The sequence below is a fragment of the Callospermophilus lateralis genome, chromosome 16 (genome assembly GCF_048772815.1).
Source record: "Callospermophilus lateralis isolate mCalLat2 chromosome 16, mCalLat2.hap1, whole genome shotgun sequence".
Lineage (NCBI taxonomy): Eukaryota > Metazoa > Chordata > Mammalia > Rodentia > Sciuridae > Callospermophilus > Callospermophilus lateralis.
Window position 1 is genome coordinate 33,464,390 of NC_135320.1, and position 16,357 is coordinate 33,480,746.

The 16,357-nt window shown below is 39.4% G+C and overlaps 1 protein-coding gene across 2 annotated transcripts in view; it reads left to right on the forward strand.

Moving 5' to 3' along the window:
* The first annotated feature begins 1,385 nt into the window (after nt 1-1,385).
* Kcnb2 (potassium voltage-gated channel subfamily B member 2) overlaps nt 1,386-16,357 on the forward strand; it is a 377,440-nt gene continuing 362,468 nt past the window's right edge. Inside the window, exon 1 of one of the 2 annotated variants that reach the window (XM_076835949.1) lies at nt 1,386-1,471. The gene's annotated coding sequence lies outside the window, so the exon portion shown is untranslated. Of the gene's footprint in view, nt 1,472-2,158; nt 2,487-16,357 lie in introns of those variants that run through there. The other variant, XM_076835948.1, reaches the window with a different exon arrangement.

Here is a 16,357-nt window from a genome sequence, read left to right on the forward strand (position 1 = left end):
TATGCTATAAGAAGCAGAAGGTGACCCATACCTTTTAAGAGAGCTGAGACAATGTGTTGGAGATATCAAAGGGGAATGGTCACAAAATAGGCAAAATGTGAAGTGGGCCTTGGAAGGGCTGCAATGATTTGGAGCTGAACCCTGGAAAGAAACATTCCAGAAAGAGAAAAATACATGCACGCAATGGCATAGAAGTAGGCCAATAGGGAATGCAAAAGCTGGGAACACTGGTGAATAGGGAAATGATTATCTTCAGGGTTGTATTTGGGGCGGTCATCTGCAGGAGAGGATGTAAACTGTATGAGAGGATGAAAAGACTGGAGGTGAAGGAATGGGCTTTCTGCAGTTCCCTGGAAGTGCAGAGCTGAAGCTTGGAAACTGGCTAGGACTGTATTAAGGTGTGGAAATCTGGGTGATCTCATCCTAGTGTTCCTTCTCCACAAGCCCGGAGAAGTGCAGAAGGCAAGGTAGGTTCTTGTTGAAGGGTGACAGTATCAGAAAGGTCAATTTCCATACTACAACCCAACATCTGATACTTCAAAAAGATCACTGAACACAAGGTAGGTTCATGGGGAGGCAGGAAGTCCACTTTTTGTAGGAAATCCAAGAGGACAGTACATCCCAGTACAGATGACAACTAAAGCAAAAGCAAAGATTAAAAGGGATATATTTAAAACTAAATGTATTTGAAACTTCTTCAACTGCCATCTTTCTTGATCTACAGAAATTCTTAAGTATCAGATTGAAATATATTATCATGGCCAGCATTCTTTTTGAAAGGGTGTCTTAAGCTACTTTGTTTTCCTGAAAGCCCTGCAACTATGCAGGCTGTCTTTATTTCCACCTGTCAGGAACCTTGGTTAGGAACCTGTCTGGCCCCGTCATTATTGTTCAGGTTCATTGTCCTGAAGGAGCGGAAGGGTCTGTGTGTGCACCGTGCAGCTTCACTGGGAGGAACTTGGCATAGTTTTCCCCCTGTTAAGTAGATGGCTAAAGAAAGCAAGCAAGGTATGAATAGCGCCCCCGTGGGAAGCAAGAGTTAAGGCTGCCACCGACCCGGCTTTACCCTCAAACCCAGAAAAGCGGGGTTACCCGGGGCTAGTGATGGCCCCCAAGTGGAGCTGGATGTGCCCGGAGGAAAGTCAGATCTTATCTGCACTCCTCATTATTCCCGCAGCTCCTTTTCCGGGAAAATACTCCTGGTCCCATCATTCAGGAGTCATGTGTCCTGGCCCCAGTTCCCCGGGATCGGGGTCGAGCAGTATGCCCAGGGTCATGGCCGTTTAGGGGTCGGGCGGCGGGAGAGCCCCGTAGTTGGAAGCAGAAGGGCCAAGGGAATCCCGCGAAGCTGCCGGAGCGCGTCTCGGCGGGGCATCCCAGGGCTTTCCTGGCCGCCGAGCTTTCGGGCGGCCTCGGGGCTGCGGACCCTCTCTCCAGGAGCGGCCGGTTGAAAGCCGCAGAGCGAAGCAAGGTGGGTGTAAAGACTGGCCCCTGGTCGGAGAGCGCAGAGGGTGAGCGGGAGCAAAGGGAGGTGCCCGCCGAGGTGTGGGCGGCGCCCACTCTCCCGCGCCCCGGCCGCGCCCTGGGCATGGGGGCGCTGTCCCTGGCTGAGCGCACAGCTCCAACGCCGCCAGGCCGAGCGAACCCCGGCGTCTCCAAAGGTGTCCAGCGGACAGCACAGCCTAGCCGCCCCGCCCCGCCCCGCTGCCCACCTTGAGAGCCGCGAACGCCGAGGAAGAGGAGGAGGGGGTGGCATAGAAAGCGGAGGTGGAAGCGACGGCCGCTCCAGCCCGCGGGTGCGCGGAGCGCGGGAGGCGGAGCGGGAGGCTGAGCGGGAGGCTGGGGCGGCCGCGGGCGAGTGTGCGCGCCGGGCTGGCGAGCTGCGGGGCGGGGGACCGGCGCCCCCGAGCGCCCCGCCTCGCCTCCCGCGCGCAGCCTCTCGCTGCTCCTGCACAGACACACACCCACCAAGCACCCACCACCCGCCGCCCCCGCCGGCCGCCGCCGCCGTGCCTCGGGCAGCCGGAGCGAGCGGCAACTCCCGGGCTGGCGCGACTCGCCTTTCCGGCTCCTTCCGCGCGGCGAGCTGAGCCCCGCTCGATTTTTCCTTCTCTTTTCCAGCCCTCTCTTGTCTGGGCGGCGGCAGGGGGATGGGGACCCCACGCGGGGAAGGGGGTGAAGATCGATGAAGATTATTGTTCTTTTTAAGGATGCCTTAGCTTCCTCCCGCCGCCTCTCCTTTGAGCCTTGCTACTAGAGACTGTGAGCCAGAGTCAGGGATGTAAAGAGAGGGGGAAAACCGCCAGGAAGCTCCAGCCAGCCGGGGAGACCCTCCTCTCTGTGGAGGGGAGGGGGATTTCCAGCGACAGATCATTGGCGAAGGGGACCGTCGCAGGGAGAGGAGCCCCGGAGGGAGCGGGGAATCCCACAGCCCTTTGTGGCGCCCGAGCCCGTGCCGCCTGCTGAGAGGGGTCTGTGGGAGCTAGGTAAGTGGCGGGGGCATTGCTGCTTCCCGAAGGGGTCTTCCTTTAAAAATGAATCATCGCTGCAACCTAGCCAGACTTGAGTTGCTAAAGGAATTGGAAACTGCCATATGGCGCCGAGTGGACTTACACACAAAGCTGACTTAGCCCTGACAGGGTTATTAATGTAAGGCTCCTTCCCGGTGGGGAAGGCACGCAAGTGTTAGCCCCTGGAAAGCTTCCTAGCAGCCTCACTGGGAAGGGATGAGAAATGTTATTTCTAGGAGATGAGCTCTTGTTGCCTTCTGTTCATTTGTTGGTAAATGCCATACTCACATGCACACACTTGTGGGACCGGATTTAGGGAGTGTGATGTCTCTGGTGTATGAACAGTTCTCAGAACCGAGATCTGCTGCATTTTATTTCTCAAGCGGTCGCGGTCTCTGTTCTGTAGCACGAATCCTGAGAGGGAGAACAGGTCTCTAAGGAGAAAGCTCCATGGCTGTTTCCAACACACTCTGCTAGGGGACTTGAGAATACAGTTGCCCTGAATGGCACCAAAAGACACCCTCCATTTGCCTCATCATTTGCTGCCAATATTTAATGACTTTTCTCAAATAGTATGCTGCCATCCATTTTCTCAAATTATGAGCATTTATGTGTATCCATTCATAAAAATTGTCAGTGTGCAGTATGCACAAACATTCCATTTATGCAACATTTATGACTGCACTAGTGTTTTTACAATAAATAATAATAAATACAAGATTACACTGGAACAGTTTAGTATGCACAGATGTGACCTGGGTTCACTTCATGCAGGTTCAACATCCCTTCTAATCAAGTTATGCAATAATGTCAATATTTGAAATAGAATTTCACATTTCTATTTTTTCATTGATTTTGGGTCTTGAATTTTGTAGGGAATCTGATATTGTTAAGCCCAGGTCAAAGGAAAAGTAAGCATTTTAGGGTTATTGTTTTAAAATGTTTAGTATTGTGTGGGACAGAGGTCTCTTGTTTATTTACCAATAACATCAATCAGGATATTACGTTTTATAGGACAAGCAAAAAGTAGATTTCTGTCCAAGATCTAAAGTCTTACTCCTCTGTGTTGAATAACTTTCAGGAAAGATTTTGAAAAGAGGGTAACATCATAATAAAGTTTTTTTTTTAGGTAATTCTTTAGGGGTTGTGTATATGGATGGATGTGTGGGGGTGTGTGTATTAATAAATGCAAAGCTTAACTTGTAATACCTGAATTAAAACTACAGACATCTAGACTAGAATTGTTTGTTCTAAAGTTAACCAGAACTTAAACAGTTCAGTAATTTGGCACATCATGAATGTGTATGTGCATTCAATTGCTGCTTGAAGTGTTTTTAACATAGGACATGAGTAAAGCGCTTCCTTGTATGGCAACATAGGCTTTCTGAGAAGTATCCTCAGCGCCTGAAAGAGTTAATATGCTCCCACAAAGCAAATCCTGTAATCTCCTCCCTCATTGGGTTGCACTGGGTTCAAACCCCTTGTTTACCAACTAGGATTCTATCTAATATGCTCTTCTACCTTCTCTGGCACTAGTCAGACTTTTGGAGAAAGGAATGAATCACTTGGCAGTTCTTTTTGGTTTCTTACTCCTTTTACCTTCACCTTTCCTACAATTCCCAAATATCCCTCATACACAAATTCATAGGCACTGACCCCAGGAAATCACTCTACTGAGGAGTTGAGTGTTCTGCTACTCATATCCCCTTTTCTCTTGTTTTTTTTTTTTTTTTTTTTTTTTTGAGGATCAATCCATGTATCAGTGGGAACTGTTTCCAAATTCACTTTTCTTCAAATCTCATAGTTTGTTTTTTTCAAGCCTAGTGTTTTCTGAATATTCAGATGGGAACAGTAGAAATTATTATTTTATCCAGTGCTTTCTCCTTGGCTTTTAAAATTTCCTTGTTGATGCCCTGGGATGACTATGAATACCCACCTGCCCACCAGCCTGCCCTTTTAATTTTAAGGAAGGTGATAAAAATGAGACTGCTAGGAAAAAAATGAAAGGATATGGTTAGAGCACTAAAAAAATATTTTTTTCTTGAATTTTTCTAGAAAAATCTGAAATGACTTTTCTAGTGAGACCAGTGTGTGTGTGTGTATATATGTATATGTATGTATGTGTATATATATACATACATACATATATTCAAAGTAGTTAAAATTACTGGTAAAATCTAGGAAACCTGTAAGATAGTCCCTTAATGCATTTTTAAATTAGTTCCTTTGAAATTTGTTATCTCTCAGAGACTAATTCCTAAGGAAAATCCTTATACTTAATGTAAAATACTTCAGGTGCCTTCTAAGGTAAATAAATAAGGTTAAGATATTCTATTTATTTCAGAAGGTAATATTATTATAGATTTGCTTATATTCACCAAGTGGAGTTTGCATACAAGCATGATACCCATTATTTTCTTGAGGACTTCAGAGGAGCAGAAAGTACAAATGTATTATATGTGAGATTTTTTTTTAAGTTCAGAGTGTTTTTTTTTTTCTTTTTTTTTAAGGTAAGACTTTATGGTCTTGTTACTCCCAAAGTGATAAAATAAACTTTATAGAGCAGAGCAGTCTTAAATTTTGTAGTCACATACTACAAGTATCTTCATAGTTTAGATCTATAGCCCATTATTTTTTATTGCTTATTTCCTCCCTGTTCTTTTATATATATATTTCCCCCAGCTCTTTACAGAGAATACAGTTTGTGAGGCAGAATATCAAGTGTGGAAGATCAGGGGCCTCTTGGCCAGTGAAAGCCAAACCCTCCCTCCTATGTAATCTTAAAGAGTGCCTGTTGCCATAGGTTGAATCATATCTGTCTTTACCATCTCATTTAATGTCACTAACACATTCATTTATTCATTTCCTACTTATTAAATATGTATAAGGAGAAGAGTACGTAACTAGAAAGTAATACATACAAAAAGTACAGAACAAGTCCTGTACTCAAGGATTTTTTTATAATGTAGAGTCCAATTTTAAAAAAAGCACCTTTAATTACTAACTGAAGAATCACAGTTATCATTCAAAATGAGAGATCTCTTGCATACAGAAGTACATTAAACAATTCCATACTTAAAAGGTTAATTAATACAAATTCATGAAGAGGATCATAAAAATTTGTTACAGGCTATGGAATTTAGGAATTGTTAAGAAACATCATTAAACAACAACAATACTAAAAATTTTGCTAAAATATCTAATTTTAGATTTAAAGTAAATTGGAATATTATCATACAAATCATAATATTTATATTATTATACTTTCATAAATAAAATAATGATTGTAGCCAACATTTACTTGAGCCAAGTGCTGTTTTAAGCATTTTACAAGGGTTAATATTTTTATACCCACAACTTATGAGGAAGTTATCACAATACTCTTTGTTATATAGACATGAAAATGAATGCTCAAAGACTTTGCTTAACTGTCTAAAGTCACATAGGAAGTAAATGGTAAAGCCCAGCCTGAACTCAGTTGTTCTGGCTCCACTTAAACCAGTATGATCTTAGGAAGTATTAAGAACCATGATCCCAAGCAGAACAAGAAAATATGCTTGCAGTGCCTCAATTTATTTGGAGCTGTATCTTCCCACTAACCAATGGCATGGTTGTTATTACAGGGGAAAGGCAAAAATAAGGACTTTCCTGAAATAAGAGAAAATTGCTAAGTTCTAAACATGAATTTGAAATAAGGTAATTAGTTAGAGGCCAATTTTTAAATGTGAGTGAGATTTGCATCAGAATGATAACACATTAAAGAGTATTATCCTTACAGTGACCACATGGAAAGTGAGACTGGCTGCTATAGATGATCTATATGGTAAATTTCTAATGATAGCTTATTTTCATGTCTAGGATTTTTTTAAGATTTTGTGAATTTTTTGAACATATTAAAATATTTTTAGAATTAGATACTCATGTTTTCAAAGAAAAAAATATTATCCCCATTTTTTTACTCTGGTAAAATGTAATCCTAGTATTATAATGGAAATTTAATATATAGTGACCTAACAGATTTACCTTCTAGTATATTTTTCAATGTATTCATTTTATTCAGGGGCAGATAACTATAATACAACCACGAAAGTCATTTTGTGATTTTTATTAAAACAATTTACATAATATTTAAGTTCTTTCTAAATAACTATTGCCTTTTTGTATTTGAAAAGTGCCATGTGCATCAAATTTAAAAGATAATCCGATTAAATAGTGCCTGCAGGATGTGATTGAGCCAAATGTTTAGATACATCATCAGGATTAACTGACATTTTTATTTTTTACACAGGTATTAGATCTCATAGGCTAAGTAGCATTGTATAGCCACTCTCAACTTACAGTTGGCTCATATAACAGTTCACTTTAAAATTTGCAAATACTTCTCCATAAAAACAATGTTCTAAATCATGATCAGGTTCTCAGACCAATTTACCAAAGTCCTTTCAATCAATGATATACCGTTAGCACTAAAAAACCTGACTATTATGCTACATTTCTGGGGAATCATTTGATTTAAATACTGTTTATTGACTTCCTGAGTGGGTGAGACTCTTTAGGGATATGGAGGTGGATACAGTACTGTCTAGGCCCACAGGAGAAAAGAAAATGGGGAGAGAGTTATAGACAACTCAGACATTAGGCAGATTGAAGAAAGCATTATAAGACTGGTATAAGCAAAATGTTAAATAATTGATTCAGAGTTCTATCCTGAGAGCCAGGAACTGCATATCCCCTAAAGGATTCTCATTTGGTATTTCATCCTAAAGGTGTCTACTGAGCTCCTCCTCTGTGCCAAGCCTTAAGCTAGCTGTTAGAGGCATAAATATGAATAAGACATCATGTACTCATAGCCTATAAGCATAGACAAATAAATTCTGACAAAATATCATAAATGTTATTGGTGGGTTGGTATGCCAGTTCAACCGAGTAGTTTTATAACAGAAGGATCCCAAGAGAAAGAAAATACAGTTGCTTTGAGTTCCTGGAATTATTTAGAGCCATGATTCTGTACTCAGTCAGATGCATGGCCCCCTTTTTATAAGCAGTATTTTGGAATGTCCCTTCTGTTTTTCTGAAATGATATTTATAGATGATATCTATCTACACATATAATATTTTGAAAATCAATATAATTACCCTATCTGTAGTAGAAGAAAATAAAGGAAAAGTAGCTGTAGAGAAGATAATAGGCATGTCAATACACATAAACTTAGGTATAACTACACTAGAGGACGTAGTAAAATAAATGCTTGCTCCTGAATATATATAAGTTCTGATAAGAAGATAGTTTGGGATACAATAAGATAAAAAATAAGTTTGAATAAGAAAATAATGTTCTATTCAGTATGTGTGATACTTTGTATATTTGGTATTTTTAAGTAAGAGTGAAATAAATATATTCCATTGAGTGTAACAGTTACAATTGCAAACAGATGTGGGTGTGCTGTAGTAATGAATCAGTTAACACGAGCATCATTATGCTTTCCAAAATGGTGAACAAATCTTGGTGAAGTTCCTAAAAAATTCCTGAATTAAATATGTTTTGTACAGTAGGGTTAGGATTTATTCATGTAGGTGGATGTCTTATGTTATAGAGCACACAGGATTTCCACAAACATGGCAGGATTTCCTGCATTCCTGGACCTTGCCCTCCAAATACTTCACAACCTTCGAAAACTCATTCAGAGCAGACTGTATTAATCCCATTCAGCAGCACTGATTATGGGATTATGGCTATATTTCTCTCATTGAAAGAAGCCAATCCAATCCTAATGCATGACTGGCTGATTTGAAAAAAAAGCAGTACTCCCTGAAGTTTTTAGTAAAACGGCAAGTTTAGTGGCTGACTACATAAAAACAATATAAACAGCAATAAAATCAAACTATGTAGATCGATAAACATTGGCGACATCCTAATAGTAGGTACAATGTATAAGGCTGACTGATAGAGATGATCTGATCATAACTGTCAGAGTTTCATTTTCTACGTGGGAGTGTCAGACAAGACTTCACAGATGAAGTGACATCTAAGCTCGTTTTTAAGAGATGAGTAAGCATTCTCCATGCAGAAAAGGAGGCAGATGGAGCCCATTCTAGGCAGAGGGAACAGCATTTGCAAACCAATGTCATAAAAAGGTCTGGGCTGGTGACTGGGGCTCAGCATTGCAGTTGTAGGAAAATGATGGGAGATGAGGCTGAAGAAGAAGATTGAGGATTAGATGGAAAAGTTGTTGTGTTCCTTCCTGAGTCATTTGGACTTTATTCTGTTGGACAGGCGATCCAGAGTCAACTTGCAATTTTTTAAAAAAGTGACATAATCTATTTTTAGAGCCAATCTGAACCAGCATGAGAGGGTGGACTATAAAAGGAGAAATGATGGATACCTTGGAGAATATTTAGGGGTCTGTTGTGAAATACAGGTAGGATAAGGTCCACAGCTTACTCTAAACAGGGATAATGAAGAAGGGGAAGAGGATTTGGATTCTGCATGGCCAACACTTGTAGTCTAAGTGTCTTTCAGTGTTCCTGCTCTTAACAAGAGCCACAGGCCATAATAGGAAGTATTTGCCTCACTTTTATTTTTCTTCAAGGTAACTTGGTCTTCTGTGATAGAGTTCCCTGATTCAGTAGTTAAAAAAGTAGATGTTGGGCTGGGGTTGTAGCTCAGTGGCAGAGCTCTTGCCTAGTATGAGTGAGGCACTGGGTTTGAGCCTTAGCATTACATAAAAATTAAAAAAATAAAGGCATTCTATTCATCTACAACTACAAAAAAAATTTAAAGTAGATGTTTAATTTTTTTTCGTTTTCATCAATGTCTATGTGTAAAGTGCAGTGATTTGGGAACTCAGACTCTTTCTAGAACTCACACTAGAACTTGGAGTTCTCTGCATCTAGCAGGCAGTTGTAGAAGAGAATGAATTAGAGAAGGTAACCCAACAGTTGACACTCCTCACTTCCATTCCCATTCCGTTGGTCAGACAAACACATGCTCGTCTATAGACAAAGAAGTCTGGAACATGCAGCCCCTGGCTGGGTAGCCACTCTCAGTATATTTTCTATATTATGAAAGGAAAAGCACAATTTTTGTTGAACATCTATTTCTACCCTATCGACTTTTCTGGCTACATTTAGAAAATCCTCCATCCCATATGACAACATGAATCTCATCTCATCACTGCATCCATCTCAAAGTGCAGAAATATTTAATCTCCTACCCCAACATTGTCTGGATAGGGTCCCTCATTGTCCAGGAACCACTGGGCTAAAAGGCAGTTTATATAAGTTGATGGATCAGATATGAATAATTGCATTCAAAATTATCAGTTGGAAAAAGGAAAAATGAACAATTATTGACCTAGAACATGGAAGAAATCCTAGTAGATATTGTAAAAAAAACTCCAAGCCCTGACAGAGGTGGGAACTCCTTTTTCCATCCCTGGTTTTACTGTCTTGGAAGAAACTTGTTCATTTTTCTCAAGCCCTGGCCACTCTCTAGGAGGCTCTTCATTGTCCATTACTCCAGTGGCCATATCCACAGATAGGTTTTGGGACATGTGCTCTTCCTGGAATATACATTACCTTCTCTACCTGCTTTTTCTTGGTCCAAGTATGGATTACTAGAGTTTTTTTTTATAGTTACTATGTTTTCTTTGTTCTTAGGTTTAGCTCTTAATTTCCTTGACAATACAATTCCCTCAAAATCTTCATAGGTTACTTATCTACTTGCTTTTTGTTAGACTAACTACAAGGAAAGTTCTGTCCTATTCATACTTCTTGACCCTGTTCATTCCTATAGGTAATGAGGAACAACCCTCACACTTTAATATTCAAAGTCTTCTATTTCTTCTAGAACTACAGATCTGCCTCTCAGTTAATGCAGTTTTTTTTTTCTAGGACATAACTAAGGTGCCATATCTCTAAACTTCTATATCTGTTCCCTTGCTGCTGACCAATGCCACATATTTAGATTTTTGTAAATGGATACCTCATTCAAGGTATCAATTTCAGAATAAGTTAGGATAATGCTAGCAGATACAACTCACACCAGAATGTTAGCAATAGGACATTTAAAAAGTTCATTTCTCACCCACAATCAAGTGAAGAAAGCACAGAAGAGGCATCTTCACTTTTGAGACATTTGTCTCAGATATGACATCACTTCTGCTTATATGCCACTGATGAGGACTAACAGTCCCACTTAGTTGGAAGTGGGCTGAGGAATGAAATCCCTGGCTCAGCAGGAACTTTGGACAACAGTTCTCTTTAATGAAGGTGGAACATAAATTCAGATAGACAATTAGCCATCCTTGCTATAGTCATCTTCCTTTAGATATATTAGGGGGAAAGGGGTCACAAATTAAGTCCCCGCACTGGTTGACCAATGCTGTGGATGGCGTCTCCCCTTCCTCACTCCTATCTTCTTGTTGGCCTTCTGCCCAGACCTCTGGGGCATCTTCCTCTGGGACACATCTTCCTTCATTCTCTGAAGTAACACTATTATGAGGCTCTTGTATATAACAGACTCTGGCTGAGTGCTTCGGGATAAAGGATGGTAATTATAGTTCAGACAAGAAACAAACTCAAATTAAATGTTTGATGTCATTGCTCCTAGAATGTATTTACCATTTCTCACCACAAGGGTTTTCCCACATGCTCTTTTCTCACTGGGATCCAGAAAACACTTCCTCCCATCTCCACAAAATTTTCAAGGTGTCCTTTCTCAAGGAGCCAGTGGATGTCTCCAAAAGTCAAAGATAGTTCATTATGCAGAACAGTTTAACTCTTGTTTGTCTCTGACTTCCACAAGGGCATTTGCCTGCATTAGCCAAATAGTCCATTATGGTTTTTTCCAAAACAGAGAAGCGATTCTTATCATTTCTCATAGTTGAACTGGTTTGAAATTATAGCCAGCTTTTTAAAGACAGTCGCTTGGCAAATATTTATGAGGCACTTTTCGGATTTAAAGCATTCTCTGGGCCACAGGTTAAGCAAGTTTAGTCCTTATCCTCACAGGGCTTACATTCTATCTGGAAGAAAAACATGGTTCTCCAGGTCCCTTCTATGCTAATTGCATAGTCTCCCCTAGATCTGATGAGTCTTTGAATTATGAGCTGTTTTGAAAGGCAAGGAACTGCAGGTAGTCTGTGGTGTGCTAAATTGGGGGATTTGAGACATTATGGGGCCATTATTTCCCAGAAGATAAGTTTTTGCTCTGTTTCTGGTCACCTGCTTTATTTATTTTTTATTTTTTTTTTGCAGATTCTAGGACTTGAACTATTTGGTTCTTTTTATATTCTCTCCTCCTATTTCTAATAGGATAAGCCAGTCCTAAAAGGAGATTAGCCGGATAGGGAAACATGACATCTGGAAAGAACGAAGCAGATGACCAACGACAGTCCACACAGTCAGCAAATTAGATCTTAGGAGTACCAGGGGATGTCTGGCTGAATACGGGACAGGATGTATGGAGCAGGCACCGTTTGGACATTCAGACAGGCAGGATTAAAGTGGTCTGGCCCCATAAGCTCAGAATGCTATGGTTTGTGAGGATGCAGAGGTTAGAGGTCTCTCTTAGGTAGCTAGCAGAGGTCTACCCAGTGTATAGTTCCATTCTCAGGAAAACAAGGTGATGTTCATATTAATAATGAAGGGCTTTGGGTATGTTGGACAGAACCATTTTTTATGCCATCACCAAACTACCTGCCCCCGTTGACTGGACTACTGAAGCTCCATAATGAGATTCTTAGCTTCTTTTCTTGGCCTTTTAATTACTTTGGCACTTTACTTTTAAATCGGATCATGTCATTCATGTGCCTAATGTCCTTAAATGATTTCCCTCCCTCCCTCCTATTCCCCCTTCCTCCATCCCTCTTTCTCTCCCTCCCTCCCTCCCTCCCTCTTTAGCTTTTTGGTCTGATGAACCACCAAGCCATGATCCTGCACTATTTATATTCATGTCCTCTTTACATTCCTCTCACAAGGATCAGATGTTCTGAGAATTTGGGAGGTGCTGGCATCTGTAATTGAGGGCCCAGGGTCTATCACTGGTGTAATGGAGGCGGCTGGTGGATAGGAATACAGATAAGACAAAACACAGTTCTTCCAATAAGAATTTTTTTTCTCATCCTTATTAAGAACAGAACTTATTTCTTATTTAAGAACAGAACCCAGCCTCCTAACTCCACAGGAAGACTTCAATTGGAACTTGCTGAGATGATGGAAACGTTCTATATCTGTGCTCTCCAGTACAGTAGCAACTAGCCACATGAGCTCTTGAATACTTGAAATGTGACTTGTGACATTGAGAAATTAAATTTTATATTTATTTAAAATCAATTTAAATTTAAATGACCACATGTGGCTAGTGGCTACTATACTAGATAGTGCAGGTCTAGACTATTATTAGCATGAACTAATTTAGGAAGCCCTAGGTTTCAAAGCAATATGCTTTAAATGCTAGAAATAGCCATTTACAATGCATATTGGCCTCTGATTTACTGTCTGTAAACATGTCAGCAATCTGGTGCCCTGTGCCTGCTTGGCCTCTGGTGGTGTCTCCCAGGTCCATCCTACTGAAGGGGTTTAGATGCATTGTCTCTTGTTTCTATTCATAGAATTGGTTCTCTTTTTAAAACTATTTTAGTTGTAGATGGGCACAATACCTTTTTCTTATTTATTTATTTTTATGTGGTGCTGAGGATCGAACCCAGTGCCTCACACCTACGAGGTAAGCACCCCACTTCTGAGCCCCAGCCTCAGCCAGAAGTTTTTTTTTTTATTTTTTTTTTTAATTGATGGCATTTCTTTATGTGACCTGTACAAAATGTAAACTATTACACAAGCGCAGAGCGTTATCTTTGGGTGTATGTATTATGACCTTAAGTGTTTTCTTGTGTCTACTTTGTACCCAAAAGGACTTTTCTTGTGCTCCCTCTCCTCTTCTCTCTCTGTCTCCTCCTTCCTCCTTTCCTTTCTAACTTTTAAAATGACACAAACACACCTCTGTGTTCTTTATCCAGTTCCTTTTCTTTTTCTTTGTGCTTATTTACAAAAGCTGTTTTATCAGTTCCGTTCAGTAACAAAAAAATAGAACCAAAATAAGTAAATGGATAAAACAAATTTTTAAAAAATTAGACCATTACTTACACACACACACAGACAGACAGACACACACACACACACAATCTCCAAAATGATGATAGTTCTTGACTGCCAATTAATATGTTTTGGGGATTTATTAGAGATGATGGTTTGAATATTAATTATGTAAAGAATGTCACATACAGTATTGACTAGTATTTTTTCCCTATTGTATAACCTAGAAAATATTATAGTAGCTTTTGATTCTTTGAAAGTACCTATTTTTCTGACTCTATTATTATTATTATTATTTATTTGTTCTACTTAGTTGTACATGACAGCAGAATGCATTTCAATTCATCATACACAAATGGAGCACAACATTTCAATTCTCTGGTTGTACACAATGTAGATACGTACCATTCATGCAATCATACATGTACCTAGGGTAATGATGTCTATCTCATTCCACCATCTTTCCTACCCCCATAACCCTTCCCCACCCTCCCCTCTGCCCAATCCAAAGTTCCTCCATTCTTCCCATGCTACCCCATCATAGATCAGTATCTGCTAATCAGAGAAAACATTTGGCCTTTAGTTTTGAGGAATTGGCTCACTTCGCTTAGCATGATATTCTCCAACACCATCCATTTACCTGAAAATGCCATAATTTTATTCTGTTTTAATGCTGAATAATATTCCATTGTGTATATATACCAAAGTTTCTTTATCCATTCATCTATTGAAGGGCATCTAGGTTGGCTCCACAGTTTGGCTATTGTGAATTCAGCTGCTATAACATTGGTGTGGCTATGTCACTATTGTATACTGAGTTTAAGTCCTTTGGTTATAGACAGAGGAGTGGGATAGATGGGTCAAATAGTGGTTCCATTCCAAGTTTTCTGAGGAATCTCATTCTTGAAGTCTTTGCCCTACCTCTCATACATAAAAGACTTTCCAAGGAAGCAATCTTGGAATAAGAATATGAGGTTTAGAAAATTCTGAAATGTGATAGTAAAGTAACATTTAAAAAGAGAGAGTCTGTCTTGATTCCTTTTTTTCTTTAGTCTGCATAGTCAGAACAAATGGGTCCAGGGGCTTTTTGCTAAATGTCTCGAGTTCATAAAATCATGATTATTAATCAGACTATCATTAAATATTAATTTCCTTTTGAGATAAATGTCACTTTAAATTTGGAATCCTGGCTTTTTCTAAATCTAAGGACAGCATTTTCATTAGGCTTTATAGAAAGAGTGCACATAGAAAGCTTAGACACTATTAAAAAGCTGCTTCCTAAATTTGGCTTCTGGTTTGATTCTAGCCCAGCAAAATACTTGGTTTCCAGCATAATAAACATAGATTGCAATCATATATATGCAGCTGAAGGAGAACATTATACTAAGGGTTTTTGTCATTTGAAAAAAATCTAGAGAGCCATTTTCTTGTTTGTGACATTTGGAATACAGTGCTTGATAGGTAGTAGCTGTTTAATAAATATTTGTTGAGTGAATTAAATTAATATGACCTTAAAATTCTCAACAATGGCTAAGGGAGCCCATAAGTGAAAATTCTATTCATAAATTAAAATACTTACATCATTTGCTAGAGTTTTTCTATTTCTCTTTCTTTGCAGCAACATGCTTAATTCAAGTAGAAAGCTTCAAGTATGTGCATCTCTTGCTTCATGTTGTTTCTCAGTCATTTCAATTTCATATTTATTTTTTGTTGCTCTGAGGTAGCAAGGTTTAGTGGAGAGAACTTGGGTACAGGAGCTTTGGCTACCAGCTCTAATGCTGAATAGACCCTGAGAAAAATCTTTAAATCTCTGATGTTTGTCCAGTTACAGTGGACTCCTTCCAAATGCTATGAATATTTTAACATTTAAAAAATATATTGAGAGTCTATCATGATCATAAATCTTAAATACTAGGATAGGACTAAGAGCATTACTTCTGAAAATCACATACCAAAAATCATGTATGGTTTTTAAAATGTAGAGCTGCAAAAACAGTTGACAATCTTATCATCTCTAACCATAAGAAAATATGACATGTAACAGATTTCATTCATGCCAGCTAGGCCAAGGGTGGATGTGATAATAAGGAATTATTTGGGGTTCTCTTCTTCTTTGTTGAGTGAATTAACAAAGAATAATTAACAATTCTCTCATTCTAGGAGGATTGCTCAATATTGATCCTATATTTCCATTTTTTGTTTTCATTCTGAGGCATCTAGACTCCTGCCATCCAAGCTAGGAATGTGGGCTTTGGGTTAAGATATTGCTGGGTTGGAATCTCGGCATCAACACTCACTGTTTATATCATTTTGGGCAAGAAACTTTTCTTTCTGAGCCTCAGTTAATCAGTAAATAGAAGATCCTAAATTATTTCTCAATTCCAGCATGGGTTGAGAAATAATGATAATTTCCTTATCAGAATTAAATAGAATAATCTCAGTGGCTACATAAAATAATCACTGATGATTATTGATGGATGATGACATTGATAATTATTAACAAAGTTCAGAAAGAAAATGAAATCACAATTTTGGCTCTCTTTCAGATAGAACTCCAAGAATATCCCTACCTTCTAGGAAATGTAAATCCTCCTTATGGACATTTTGATCTTAAGCTGAAATAAAATCAGAATTGTAAATCTGAATCCCATTATAGCGTTTTATTTTATTCTGACATGCTCTTGCATTGTAATCCTAACTAAATGAGGCTTACAAAGGTGAAAAAGAGTGCTTTAAATATCATCATATCTAAA